This window comes from Haemaphysalis longicornis, unplaced genomic scaffold (genome assembly GCF_048455015.1).
Source record: "Haemaphysalis longicornis isolate Haplotype H1 unplaced genomic scaffold, Haemaphysalis longicornis Haplotype H1 scaffold_1, whole genome shotgun sequence".
Taxonomy (NCBI): Eukaryota; Metazoa; Arthropoda; class Arachnida; order Ixodida; family Ixodidae; genus Haemaphysalis; species Haemaphysalis longicornis.
Window position 1 is genome coordinate 232142585 of NW_027526203.1, and position 15155 is coordinate 232157739.

Genomic DNA, 15155 nt, shown 5'->3' on the forward strand with positions numbered 1-15155 from the left:
TGAGCGCGACCGCGGGCGGCGCTGCGAAGCGCGCCTCCGTGACGTCGGCATAGGGACTCTCGCATTCGTCGTCGGCTTCACTCGGGCTCGCTCTCCCTGGTGTTTCCTTGTGCTTGGTTGACGTCTGATGCTTGTGCGTTTTAGATTTTGCGTGTGCGTAAATTTTTATCCTAATAAAATACTTAAAATCGCATGCACTATCTCAACGCTTGATTTAAAGTGCGGTTTTTGATACTGCTCCAGGAGACACATTGCCGGCATTGCCCCAATCCTTGCGAAGCCGGTACTGTGCGCAGCGCGAAGAGTCAGAGCTAGGCGTCAGCTTCTGTGTTCAGCAATGTTGAGAACAAAGGGAGCAGCCAGCCGCTAAGAACCGACAACAGCGAAAATGCAAGACCAAAACAAATTCCAAACCTTCGGGACTGTCGGCTTTGGCTGCGGGCATTAGGATTCCAGGTAATCAAATGCAAGGTAAAACAATTTGAGAACCATGACGAACGATCACTTCCCGTGGTCGGGGCATGAAAGTATGCCGACATGCACTATGGGCTGCAAAAACTGTAGGTTGAGTTCCAAATAACCCACTGTGTGTATAGGCACGTGCCGTTTTACACCAGGCTTCTAACCAGTATGGAGGTGTATTGAGCAAACCGAGTCCCGTCTACGGTAAAGATACAGTAACACTATATTTGTTCAGACCTGGAGGCATATTTCAGTACATTCCCACAGCCATACCTTCGCAATATTCAGATATGCGTTACAGTAAAACTGCACACAAGCGGAGGAGTAGGAAGAGGAGGAGAAAATTTTATTTAACACTAAAATCGAGCTGGTTAGTGAGAAGGGTTCCCAGTCTAGGGCAAGAGAGTAAGACGAATATTTTTCAGTTGATGGAACGCCCTCCCCAGTGGACCAGGATTTGTTCTTTATGCCGGGAAGGGTTGGAAAACAATAAAGAGCTGCTTCTTGGGAATATTCATCGGTTTCGAGTCTTGTAATATGTGCACTCATACTAGTTATTGCCGGAATCTTGAAGCGCTAGGACACAGGGACAAGCGAGTGGGACAACACAAGGCGCTACCATAGTCATCAATAGCATTTTCTACACACGTTAACAGGTCTGCATGAGGTATTGAATAATACATATCCTTTATGTCGATGGAGAAGGCATTCATTTCCTTGTTCAAGTGCGACGTGAAAAAGTCAATAACCTGATCTGAATTTTTAACCATGTAAGGGTCATCTACCAGCAACATGCTCAGTTTTTCTTGCAAAAACAAGGCAATGGGTTTAACCCACGTTCCATTCCCAGAAACAATTACGCTTAACGGAAGGTCAACCTTGTGGGTCTTGGCACTAAAAAATGTTCTGTCCACCCGTGAAAACGGGTATAAAATACCTCGATGGATGTAAAATCAAAACATCCCCCTCGCGAGGGGCACGATCAAATGCAGAGCATTTCCGCGGGGGGCGTGCCTGCAAGTCTTATGGATTACGTATTGGTTGTTGTTGTTGTAATTGTTGTCTTCCAGCGTAGACATTGTCGATGAAGTCGATGGTGAAACGTGAAACGTGCCGTGAACCCCCTGCTGCGGCTATTACGCAACGTGGAGAGGCTACGACGCAACGTGGCGCGGCTATGACGCAACACAATCCACTTTAATCCAACCCAATCCAAATCCAATCCAAGCCAAGCCAATCCCATCCAATCCAATCGAATCCAATCCAATGTCCTTCGCGAGAGAGTGTTATAGCGCCGAAATCGCGCCACCACATGAACGCGAACCGAACGCGGCGAGAGAGGGTGTTGCGAGCGGAGAGAAGGCGAGGAGGACGCGGGGGAGAGGGCGCACCTGTGGCCGACGGTTGAATGAGTCAAGGATAAAAGGCGCGTGCGTAACCTTCCATTCTGTGTCGGCTCCGTGGAGCAGTCGGCAAAGTGCCGTGTACCTTGCGTTCCGCCCGCAGAGTCGTGGGATCGAAACCTGGCGCCGGAAGGTATTATTTCTTTATATAGTGTAGGGTGCGGACTACGTAGTGATGCGGACTACGGACGCCAACGCGGGTGACATCGTGAGTTACTAAAATGCTCTGCATTTAAAATACCTCAAGGTAGTCGCGCTTACTATTGTCTATCGCTTGGGCTAGATGGCTGAGGTTGAGGGCATTGAAAAGCTTTTTCCCTTCACGTTTTACAGTGGATATGCTTATTTCCTTGTGGGGTTTAAAAACTGCGGACACAGCCTCGCAGGCTTTAGAGTTAAACATTCCGGATGATACAACTGCAAATCCGCCTTCTTTATCAGCTGGGAGAAGGCGCAGATCGTGCTCTTTCAAGTGACCAATGGTGCGTTTTACAGGTAACGTAGAGCTGATCGGCTTACATTTGTTTAGGATGTCAACGCCTTCCGAGATGCATCGAGTGGATTCATCATTTTCTGTGGTTTTGCGAGCAATCTGTCGCACAAGTGTGAGGAGCTCCGGAGCGGTGCGCTTGGGTGCCTCGGCGAACTTAGGACCCACAGAAAGAACCTGCTGAACATAATCAGGCAGTTGCAGTCCCTCCGGAACACGCACCGAACACTGTGGTGCAAGACGCTTGGCTATTGATGACTATGCTATTGCTATTGATGACTATGGTAGCGCCTTGTGTTATCCCACTCGCTTGTCCCTGTGTCCTAGCGCTTCAAGATTCCGTCATGTCATACCAACAGGCCCAAAGCAGCACCCTAGCTATTGCGTTCGTTAGCCAGCATATCACATCTTCAACACCGTAATCATGTCATAATTGTTTGGTTTTAGAGTCACTCCGTTATGGTGACGATGGTTACGATCGAAATTCGGAGCACAAAATCCACCTTCTGGTACTCTGGACAACATTGTCTGCGGCGCGATCGTGGTGGCGTAGCACAAACCTTCTCATTGTATTTGCATGTGAATAAACAACGCACTCTGCGGATATGCACCTTGGTTTACGCAGCCATAACGAAAGCCAATTTGTGAAGAAGGGAATGTATGCCATACAGCCTGAACAAAATACCCACACGATCTTTGTGGGTCTCCCAAACATCCCCAAACCTACTAATAAGACTTTTGTGATGGTGCAGAAAAAGTTAATGCGTTGGGCACAGAAAAAAAGCCATTCATCTGATACACGTCGACAGCAACGAAAGAAATAGAACACAGCCGCTTTATTTATTGCTGTGCAATGCGCGTGTAGGGGCCCGCTGCTTGGTACGTGGCATTAGATTGTTGAGTCTTCATAAGAGCATCTAAAAAATACTGTAGGGTGGCCTACGCAATTTCAAAACTTATCGAGGAGCCCTGAGCGCTGAACATCGCGAATAAGCTAGAAAGGACGAGTTACACACGGTCTTTTGACCCATTCTCTGAAGAAAGATGTCCTCTCTCGTCTCGTGTGTTGGAAACTTGTGGGGGATACAGCTTGGAATTGTTGAGATATGACAGAAGCTGAGAAAAATAACTGAATTACTAGAAATGTGCTTTTTAATGCACGAAAGCATCAAAGCGGGCGATTTCTGGCACAGTCACTGCTGCCCCTCACAAGCGGAGTGTAGCAGACGACAGCGGCGCGAAGCCCAAAGCCGACACGTCAGATCCAGGGGGCGCCACTCAAAAATCTCACCGCCAATAGCTGTGTGTTAAATGCCCGCAGAGAACTCGTTCCCACTATGGTGTATTAAGCAAGGCTTTATTATAAATCCGTAACCGTACTCTGAATCCTGTGTGCGCATTCTGAAATCCACGTATCCAAACCGTCTCTGAAGTCTCTGATTGTACAGAATAGTGTACAGGAAATCGAGCTCAAGCCTGGGACCGCGGGTCGGGAAATGGAAACAGGAGTGCCAGAGAGCGGTTCTGAGAAAGGGCAAAGGATGGTAGAACGTTATAGATGTGCCTTGTATACGCCACCGTGTGAGCTCAGAGCTTCGTTCCCCATCGCTATCGGTGACGATGCACCAGGTCGTGGGAGGGGAAGACCAAGAAAGTACGCTACGGCGGAAGAGGCTATGCTGCTCGAAATGCCGCTCGTCGAACACTCTAAGAAGTCCCCGTAGGGCGCCTTCACCATAATGCTCCCCAATGACCAATCGAAGTGTCCTAATGCGCAAATTTTGAGGGAAAAGGGCATCTGCGCTGGGACATAGCGCAATGCAAACCGCCTTGCACACTTGTTCCTGTGCACATGTATTTTTTAGTCGCATCATATGTTGGACTTTGTCATTTGCCGCATTCGCACACCGATTGGTCATTCTGGAGCATTGTGGTGAAGACGCCCTAGGGGGACTTAGAGTGCAACCGCCATCGGGGGGAAGCGGCTGCGGCCGAACGAGACCAACACGACAGTTCAACAGAAAGCTCAGCAAAACATCAGCAGAAGGTTGAACTAGGCTTTTGCCTCTACGTTCTTGGAAAGTTCTAAGCATCTCCCGTAGTTTCTAAATTCGAAAATTGGATAAAGTTTTATTTCTGCACCGATCGTGACCATTCTTTCCGGGTGTATCTCTGCCCGACACGAAAACAGACATGGTATCCATAGAGTTCCTAACAAGCGTTGCGGAGTTCCTCTAAATACAAATACTCGGCTTACCTAGGAATTGAAGTGACGGGTGCTGGACGGCGTTCAAGTGCCACCCCGCATTAGTACCCATTAAAGTAAACCTTTTGTCCATGGCGTATATAACGCGTTGATGTGGCAGGTATTTACAAGAACACTTTGCAGCATAATACCCAACTGAGATTGGCTAGAGGGCACACACGCTGGCGAATGCGCATAAACGTGAATGATTCTAGGCACCGAAGAAGCGCTGGTACCTTCTTAGAGGGTGACTTTAACCCATTAACTGGGCCTTGAAGACAAAATACACCTTCGTTTTCTTTGAAGTAACCAGTTTTTGGTAGCTCCCTGAACTCTGTTCCAGCCGCCCCAAAGCATGTGGTTTTACCGAAAACTAGAAATATAATAAAAAAAGCTTTCAAATTTTGTGCTACACGAAGTCAGAAGGGGCGTTATAGGGGGAGAACTAAAACAGAGTTATCAGAATGTTCATTGCACGTCAACGTTCAAGTGGTACGATCAAGCGGAACTATAGGCCCCGCTATAAATGTTTCTTGGTAATGACTTCGGTTGGCAGCCACAAATAGCGCAAACAAATAGCGCAAGTTCCTGTGACGTCATTTGGAATCGGCGAGAATGTGGCGGGTAACTCGCCCCTGCTTCAGCCTGTTTCCTTACCATTTAGCTTAGTTGTTGACAGTGCGCGTGACGGTTGGCATCACTGCTATTGGGACAAAGCTGTTAATGGAACACGCCGGACTTTGTGCATCCGCGCCTCTACAACCAGGGCCGTCTACTCCAGCGCCATCTTCAGTGCCGGCTGTCTCTATCACAGTCTACTTTCCTTTGTAGACTGTGGTTGGGAGTGGGCTTTACGACAGCCTACTACTTCCTCATCGGGATGGCCAGTAGCGCCCACTGCGAGGCCTGCGAGGTTGAAGAGACAATGGAACATGGGCGTTGTTGTGGCCCCCAATATTCATCAGAAAGATGCGTGATCGCCACTGAACTTAGCCGATGGGATAACCAACCGTTCACAGAAGAGACCACCTTAGGACATCCGTCCCTATCACCGACTTCGCAGAAGGCAACAAAGCCCTTTTACGTTTCCTGAAGGACACAAGCTTAGACTAATGACTATTGTGCCCAGAATGGGACTAGAGTGCATATGCGTGTACACCCCTATTCCCCTTTTTTCGCCTGCCCTCTCTTTCAGAGTCTGTGCCTGTACCTCTCGGCATTTCCGGCCGCTTTTCTCCTCATTCTTAGAACGAACCAAACTCGTGTTTGGTCTTCATGACCCCTTTAACCAACAGGCCCGAGTTGTAGTCATCATAGGATATTGTACTAATATCGCCCATTACGAGTAAGACTCGTCCGACGCGATGTTGCGTTGCTCGCACAGCCGAAGACAAGTTTCGATCGGTGACTGCGTTGGTTGCAATTTTCGGCACTGGAAGGCAGAGGTTGCCTGTGAAAAATTCCTAGTAGCCGAATAGCCGTGTGCTGTCAGCCACGGGGTAACGCGGAGGGGAAAGTTGTAATATAGAATACCAATGAATATATGTTATTACTGGAAAGGTCGAAAAACTGTGCACCGGAGAACACCAGATAGAGTGGATAAGATGGTGCCAGATAGTGTTATTAACGACTATACTGGTTGATTTCTCTTTACGAAAGAAACTATTAATTGATGACAGCACAAGCGGGTCCAAGTTAAGCACTTCTGCGCGGGCGGTGGACGTGGTAATATGTCACAAGCCTTCCTGAAATACAGAAGTCAGTGATTCTTTCCTAAGACGACAATCTGTCTAAGCGGTACTGTCCTAAATAGTAGTAACACTTAGTGCGTATAACGTGAAGGAATTCGGTGAGCTGTGAGTTGCGTTATACAGGATGCAAAGTTGTGAAGGCTCTGTAAAGGCTGTGTTTTTCATGGTTAGGAATGGCGTTTTTGTTTTATAGCATTAGACGTAATTCTGGCTGTACAAATGGTCGTCACTTATAATGCGAGGATCTGCTGCAGTTTTTAAAGATGGCGACAATTTTGTCTGCAGCCTACTGTCTGCATTACCTGGCCAAAACGACGCTGGGAAAGTTGCTGTAACACGGCGGAGGTTACTGCCTTCGTCTTCTTTTCGGAATTTCGCCGCTAATTTTATCAGGAGCGAAGTCGATTATAACTTCATGTATTTAATTAAATTAATTACGCTATAAGGAATAACAATTCATGAGGACAGTCGTGAGATAATCGTCTGATGACTGTCTGACGGCAAAACTAAGGGGTTGTTTCATGCGTAAAAGCGAAACTGAATTCCCTGCGTTCACGGTATAATTTTAGGTGACACGATTATCACCGTGACTGAACAATAAAGTCGAGATGTTTTTTTTATGCTTTTGTCGCTTATTGGAAATTGCCTGGATCTATTCTCCGCGTGGCGGGAGCGCCAACTAATGAGGGTTTTGTTTAGCACGGCCTATTGTTCCCGTGAGCTGTCTTACGGCGTCCTCGTGTGTTTTAAGTGCCTTAGCTGTTTAAAACTTCAGTTAATTTTGACTGTTCAGTTTTTATTTCTTTTAATGAACCATTGCACAGCCTCCTTGCTTGTATGTATTATCGGCGGTTCGAACTTTTGTTGTACTAGCGTAATTTTTGTAGAAATATATCGTAACGTTTTTTATGCAGGGAGGTAGTAAAGTTGTTGTTCGGGAAAAAAAAGAATTAAGTTCTTTGGTATCACTTTTCATAGTTACCTTTGCCTTATAGTTTGACTTTGGGAGGCTGAAAATTAACAGCAGCGGTGGGACACAGCTTAACAGGCGGCGATGATGCTATGAAACTTTATAATTTAACACAATGTATAGAGTGCAGGCTCCTCTGGTCAGAGCTGAGGTTTAATAAAATAGGCTAGAAGATTGTGTTGTCTCTTCAATTGAACCCGGGATTACATGAATAAGTAACTCGTTATCTAGGCCGTTAAAGGGATCCTGCGACACTTTCTTCAACTTTTTTTAAAATCTTAAATGCCTGGAGAACGTAGTCAGCCAACACACCCAGTACTTAGATCAAGGGGTCGCAAGTACCTCAGCCAAAAATTACTGCTCTATGCCCAACAGATAACTTCTAAACTCGCACAAAAGATTCTTCTCTCTTTCCCGGTCTTGACGTTCTTCGACTGCTCGAATTAGGTCACTAAGGCCATGTAGCGGCTGTTGGCCGGTTTTTCTTCAGCTGCAGCAATGAGCTTTTTTCTATGGCAACTTAAAAAAAAGCAACAAAAACAAAGCAGAAACGGGAGACGGGAGGCGTATCTGGTGCGACGAGCAAATTACGCAGTGCCGCTCCCTGCTGGCGATAACGATATCTTTCGCAGTGGTTCCATACGTGACGGAAAGAGTGAAAGCGCTTATCGAAAGTGGTGTAGGGTCCTTTTAAGAAATAATGGGGAAATTTTAACACTTGTAGGCCTGGTTATAATGAGCGAAAGGTCTGTTTGACTTGGCTTTGCAAAGACTATGCACAGAGTGTTTCATGAAAGTTAGGGCACACCTGCCACACTTCAGCTCCGGCGGAGGCGCGTCATCAGTGGCGAGACTGAGCGACCAAGCGCCGGGAAGCAGCCGTTAAACCCTCGCCTAGTCATGTTGTACCACGGCGGCGAGGCTCCGAGCGAGCGAAGCTGCGACGCCTCTCCGCAGCGGATCACGTCACGTGACTTCACACCTGTTACACTTACGCTCAGGCGAATCTCAAGGTCATTTCGACGCCATGATTCACCTTGCAAGACATGGCGTACTAGGGCTTTCGATTTAATATTTTGCACTGACTAGACTTAGTCACATACTCAACGGCAGCGATTAGAGATGTACGTCCCATTGCGCGGTCTACAAGCCTGGCTGCATGCATTCACGCGATTATAGACAACTACCCATGCCCTGCCCGTGCAGAATTTACTAAATGTGCGGTCGCCGTTTGCTAAACTCACCGCAGGGGACTGAACTTGTTCGGATGTTTTTTTGAGCAAAGGCTAGGAACTATTTTGGGTGTGTCGAGAAGTCCAAATAAACTTTGGCTGGATAGTAACCCACTCTCAGCGCAACGAGATCGCAATGAATGTCATACCAACCTATAACATATTGCTAACACAATCGATTCCAACCTTGCAATGGTGGCTGGAATGTTTCATGTCGATTACGACACGCACAGCACAGTGCCAACGGGAGATCATGGATGCATTTAGGTGTTGAAGGATTGCGCAGACCACGATATCGGTTTCCCGGGAAAATGGCGATGCGGCGCGTTCAGCTGACTGGATTAGTGTGTGCGTTTTCACAAAATGACATCTCATATTACCACTGGGACTGTAATGGCTTGGTGCCGAACTAGGGCGACTCGGTGAAACTCTTGCCCTCAGCGGCCATACAAGGCCACCCCGCTGCAAAGGACGCTTTCTAGAAGCTCCACACGGTTATCTAGAATTTATTAGTTTATAAAAGCTGCTCGTCAATGTTTTCGCATTAATACGAATTTAAGCCGATGATCACTGTTCTTTGGATGTTAATTTAAAAGTTCTGCCCACACAGAGTGAGTGGCGCTTCAGATGTTGCCGGAAACGCCACGCAATGTTCCCTACGGGGACAATAAACACAGGTTTGTGTGATTTCGTTTGACTTCTTTTTGCATACAACCGCAAATGTTTCTTCGGCAGCATCTAAACTGGTTTGCGACCTCTAGATCCCCCTGGGAGACCCTTCTCTCCCAGCAGAACTAACGAGCGCCGCGGAAATCGTCTTTTGGAAGCTTTTTGCTCCATGGTCTGTACCGCGCGGTCCCACAAGAAACTTCGGTTCCTCGACAATACACACGACGCGAGTCCCCCATTAGGGGACGTACGAAGTAAGCAGCCGCGGACGGCTTAACAAGCTCGTGGAGGCTTTGTATCCTGGCCAATCTTGCGACAGCCGCTGGAGTGTCTTTGTTGACAACAAAGACAAAAGCTTGTACAAGCGTATTTTTTTACCTCTGTCCTGGGTGCATTCTTGGCACTTTCCGGTGAGTCGACGGAACCCTCAGCAGCGTCTAGTGACGCCGCGATGGGGATGGCGGCTTTGGCTTTCCTGTTTTAGCTTTCCAGTAGGGTGCAAAGCAGCCTGTTTATAGGAGCATTCACCACAAGGTTTAGCCGATACATTGTTTTTTTTCACACTCAAACTATACTGTGAGCAGTGCCACCCCCTGCGGGAGCAGATGCCGGTTCCGTATCGACCGACCAACCACATTCCCTGAGCGAGAACCTGTAAACAACGTCTTCACAAAAGCGCTACCTTTCAAAAGCGGCGTTTGCAAGGTCCGTCGTTTGCACGCTTCTCTCCTCGGATTGCCCGTTGTGTGGAAACCCGGCCTTGTTTTAGCCAAATCGACCTTCGCGTAAGTGATTCGCCCCTTCCCGTGGGTCGGGCTGCTCCACGAGGCTGCCCCCGCGACGTCATCGGCAGAAGCTAACTCGGCAGCTGGTCGAAACTGAGATTAATCTGACTGTGGCGCCGGGAGACTAAGCTCTTTGCCGTGAAAGTCTGCGATGAAGATGTCAAGTGGGCGCAAAACAACAGCCGCTCTTCTCAAGGGCAGAGGGAAGGACTGACTCAGTCTCACGCTATGCCGATGAACTGACTCCCCTTGTTCTGCATGTGCGGCTCCTTGTTCGCCCTCCTTGTTCAGTTAAAGTGTTTACTTGCACTTCGCTCGCACGTGTGGCCTTCGGGAAAACTTTGGAAACTTGGGAAACAAAAGACAGATGGAGGTCTCTGGCTCTGACCTGCGTCTCGGGCTTTTTGTTGTCTTGTTTGGACGTTTTTTAAATGTCAATGCGCCCTTGTGGTGTCGAGGCGCCTTTGAAAGGGAACAGGAGTTTCTCTGTAACGAGCTTAGACTCCAAAGATGAAGCTTAGACTTTTCAAAAGCGTTGTAGTGCTATGTTTGCGTTGCTCCTTGTTTTCGCAAACTTGCGCCGCTAATCTCAGACCCAAACACGAACGTCGGAATGCAGGAAAACAAAGGCGCCATCCGAAGCCACTTTCTTCATATCTCGTTTTCTTTGAAATAATTAATGGCTGCAAACACGTCAGTAAATATTTGGCTGTTTATTACTGATAGGATCTTTGAAAAGCGCAATAATTCCAATTGTTCGCTTGTTCAACCCAATCATCCCTGTGGAACATTTGGCCAGTGGCAACTGTTTGCCCTTTTCGCATTTAATCAGTTTATCTACAAATTACCACTCACAAACGGGGACGGTATCCAGTCATTTGACTTGACGCTTCTCAATGCGTCTTGACTAACACACAACGCGACGCCGAAAAGTCTGCTACAAACCGCATGAAAGAGTGGTCGCCAACTCGCCCGGAAATAATTTTTCTAATAGCGGGTTACATTGTGAAATCCGTGTTAATTCCTCCATTTGGTCTCGTCTATTTATCCAGGTATAATGCGCGAGCTAAGTGTTTAGAAACCAAGAAATGTAAAAGGCATCGAAAACACTGATACGTCATTTGTTGGATGCCGAGCTAGGAGACTGCCTATAACGGCGGTCATTTTCAACCAGTTCCGGTTTTGTCTGCAGCAGGATGGAGAGTTGGGCGAGTTGGTAAAGCGACATGGTAGGTTGGAAACAGCGCGTTAAAACAGGACCACGAAGAAACGAACCGGACAGGACGAGCGCTCGTCGCGTGTCCGGTTCTTTTCTTCGTGGTCCTGTTTTAACGCGCTGTTTCCAACCTACCATGCCGGTTTTGTCTGACACGCAACGGGTAAACGTTTCTTTCGGTTCTGAAGACTTGTCCCCTCAAAACGCCCTCACCCGTATGGGTTAACGGGAATGAAACAGCATCCACTGCGGTGGCTCAGGTTCTGCTGCTAACCCCCAAGTACACGGGTTCGATCCCAGCCATGGTGGCTGCTTTTCTGATGGAGGCGAAAAGCGAAAACGCGCTCGTTTAATATCCCCCAGGTGCTGAAAGTTACTCCGGAGCCTTCCACTACGGCGCGCCTCCTAGCCCAGGTGTAGGATCGGTGCGTTAAACCCCACAATCAATCAATCAATCAATCAATCAATCAATCAATCAATCAATCAATCAATCAATCAATCAATCAATCAATCAATCAATCAATCAATCAATCAATCAATCAATCAATCAATCAATCAATCAATCAATCAATCAATCAATCAATCAATAAAAACCGCTAACCATTGATGGTTACAAAACATCTACCTCACTACTTCATTTATTGTCCCTCCCATTTTCATTAATAATGCGCCGCTGTTTTGCTCACTAAAAAAAAAAAAATAAAACAGCAGGTTATTCTATTGCGGTTCACGTGGAAGTCGTTTTCCCAAATTTTTCCCAAGTCCAAAGGCGCAGTTTGGTGTAGAGCGTAAGGCAGCCTTCACGGTAATGTGTGTTAAACGAAGAATCGTTCCTAGTTTCATTCCCATATTAGAACCGTTATGACGAAGTCACCTTCACGGGTCTCTCAGCTTCACCTGACACCGTGAGGGATAACGCACATGTCACTTATATTACCCCGAACGCTTTTTCCGCTATATTGCTACTTGTTCTCCCGAGTCACCTCACCGCTTAAAAGCTTTATTCTGGCTGGTATCAAGAGATTACCATTTTTTACGTTACATAAAAAACGATAATCGGACGAGAGCGTATACGTATAACATACCCTAGCTCCCCGCAAGGGTCAGGCGATAGAAGATATGGAGGCTGAAGTACTTGTAAGTGTTTGTAAGGTAAAACATAAGAAGAATGTCCAGCTAGTGCACCAATTCCCGCCTTCCATTTAACAGTTTCCCAAGAACGAGCCGTAGAAGATCAAGTGGTAGCAACATCGTATAAGTTCTTTGCGTATACTTTGCGGATAATTGCGTGTAACTTTGATGCCGAAGCATTCATGTTGCGGGGAAAAGAAAGCTCGAGCAAGGAGTCCATACGTTATGCTTGTAGGGCAGGAAGAAACATTAAACTTTACGCGCATAGAACAATCACGCCACACCAGCAACATCATCTCATCTCTATAACCAAATCTGTGCGCCCATGAAATTTATTGGTGGCCCATGGCATTAAAATAAACGCGCCGCTTGACCCATACCCAAAACAGTCACCTATTCTTTTCTTGTGCAGCAAGCGCCAAACGAAACACGCGCTGTGGAAAGGAAGGCTGACAAGGCTGACAAATCTGTCGCTCTAAGGGGTTTGCTACAGAACCACGTCGATTTTGTCGCCGCATAGCCTGGTTCTATGGATTCTTTTTCGTCTAGGCTGTAAAGTTCTCAACGGCTAGTGCATAAAAAAACACGTGGGGTTTCTGGTACAACGCTTTCTTCACAACTTTAAAAGCGGCTATTCTTATAAAACGAGATTCACTGCATGCCTCCAGAACTGAACACAAAGCACGTCGGACTGGCCACGTTATTTTATTTTTGTTTGCAATGTGCCTTCTACAAGACGAGACACTAAAAAGTATAATTTGCTTTCAGCCTAGTTCAGCCGACGGTGTCGTGTTTCTCAATAACCTAAACGAACTTTACTCCGGCCGCCCGTGCTTCTCCAGTGATATCCGCGCAATATATGTATACGTGGGCAGGTCGCAGCACGAGCACGCCTTTATGCTGAGTCATTCCCACCAAACAGAACCTTTCTCGTTGCTCTCAAAGCCTAGGACATTACCCGAGTTCACAGTCTCTTTATAGTAGCCCTGTCGTCCGGATTGCTGCATTAAAGGCCTTGGACATTACAAGGGTCCGCAGTGTGTTGTTTGGTATCTTCCACGTCCCGATTAAAAGCCTGTTTAGTGACCACGGCGTCCAGCTGGCTGCATTACATGAGGTTTCATCATATACGCACCAGGGGGCGTGGAGATGCCGACCTGCCCGTTACAAGTGGCCAGACACATTGCGACTTCGCTCGTATTCTACTCATGTTATCAGCCATAGCACCACCGTAGCAACTTTTGGCAAATACGTTTTGTCGCAAAACCACGTTAAAATTGTAAGTGAATGCTACTTAAACTAGTTGCAACAAAAACAACATGAACACGTAAATACCCGGCAAGGACGCGTAAAGGAAACTGTTGAGGTGCGTTAGTCATCCTAGTCACGCAAGATCTTTTTATGCACGACTGCGCTCCTTTGCTAAGGTGGTAGAATCACCTGTCTGGCACTTTCGTGTTCATAAGTTAAAAAGTTTGACATTGGATTATGGGGCATTTCTATGAGCAACTCATACACGAAAACACCATTTTGAGAACTTTGTTGGACTAGGAGTCTTTGAATAGGCGATGTGTGAAGGCACATTAAGCATTGTTGCATACCCTTGGGTGTTAAACTTTAGAGAGGGTCTCTAGACCGATACGTTTGGGCTGGGCGCCGAATCAGCCTGTTAATTGTACCCAGATTCGGTTAATTTAACCTGAGTAGATATAAAATTCCTTGAAATGCGGGAATTCAATATCACTTTTCGCGAGAATGGCGGAAATAGGACCTTGTGAATAAGGAAAGTACAAATTATGCTCTCGATGCTAATTGAAAAGCTCTACGTCAGCGGTATCAGCTGATGTTTTTGTAAGGCCGCTTAAAAGGTTCTAGGTGCTCTGGGGCCCGTATTGTGTAACATAACTTTTTTTGGGCATCATACTATATGTCTTTAGAAGAGCCAAACCAATCTTTATATTTTTGTGTGTGCGTGTATTTGAACAATGAGACTCATTTCTCAGTAGACTGTGAATCGAGGCTACACCTCATTTGCTCATAAGCATAAAATTTTGGGGTAATGAGGTACGGGGTGACCACAGCTTTTTCTTACAAGCGGTATCTCTCCTTATTCTTCAGGGTCACGCTAGAGTGGAGCGGGACATCTCACGGTTAGGATGTTGCGTCGTGACGTATACGTACGCGCACAGCAATATTATTTCCTTGAAACTAGGCTCACACCACTAAAATAGATTTTCCTCCTCAGGAACGCTAAAACCACAGCAGAACTTAGATGCATGAAAAGGTTGCACAGCCTCTGAACTCTAAAATTCTTCAAGGCTTTTTGAGCATGTCTCCTTCGCGATAGCCAGAAGTTATAGTGAGCAGCTGAAAGAAGTTTGACACAATGTATAAGATACGTAAGGAGAAACTTCTCACTAGAGCCTACGCATCACAATTTGTAATAAAATGTTGATCCTTGCTTCATATATCCGGATTTTGTATCGGGTACCAAAACGGAATTACTCGTGGAAAGCACGCACGTGGAGGGTTGGCCAAGGGCTTGGCCAAGGCTAATCTGCTCCTGTACAGATTAGGAGTGATGCCGTGTCCTGCAAAACTGCTTAGGGAAACCAAATGTAAAAAAAAATTGATACATCAACACATCAAACCTACCCACGCTTACCATGTCAGAAGTGCTGGCTTCGTTGCTTGCTCGCTCACTGGCTCACTTGTTGCTGGATTATCCAGCCCGAGGAATGACCTTCTCCTGTTTGCACTCGCCGGCTTCTTTCTCGGGGAAAGGTCTGCTCACCCCGTGG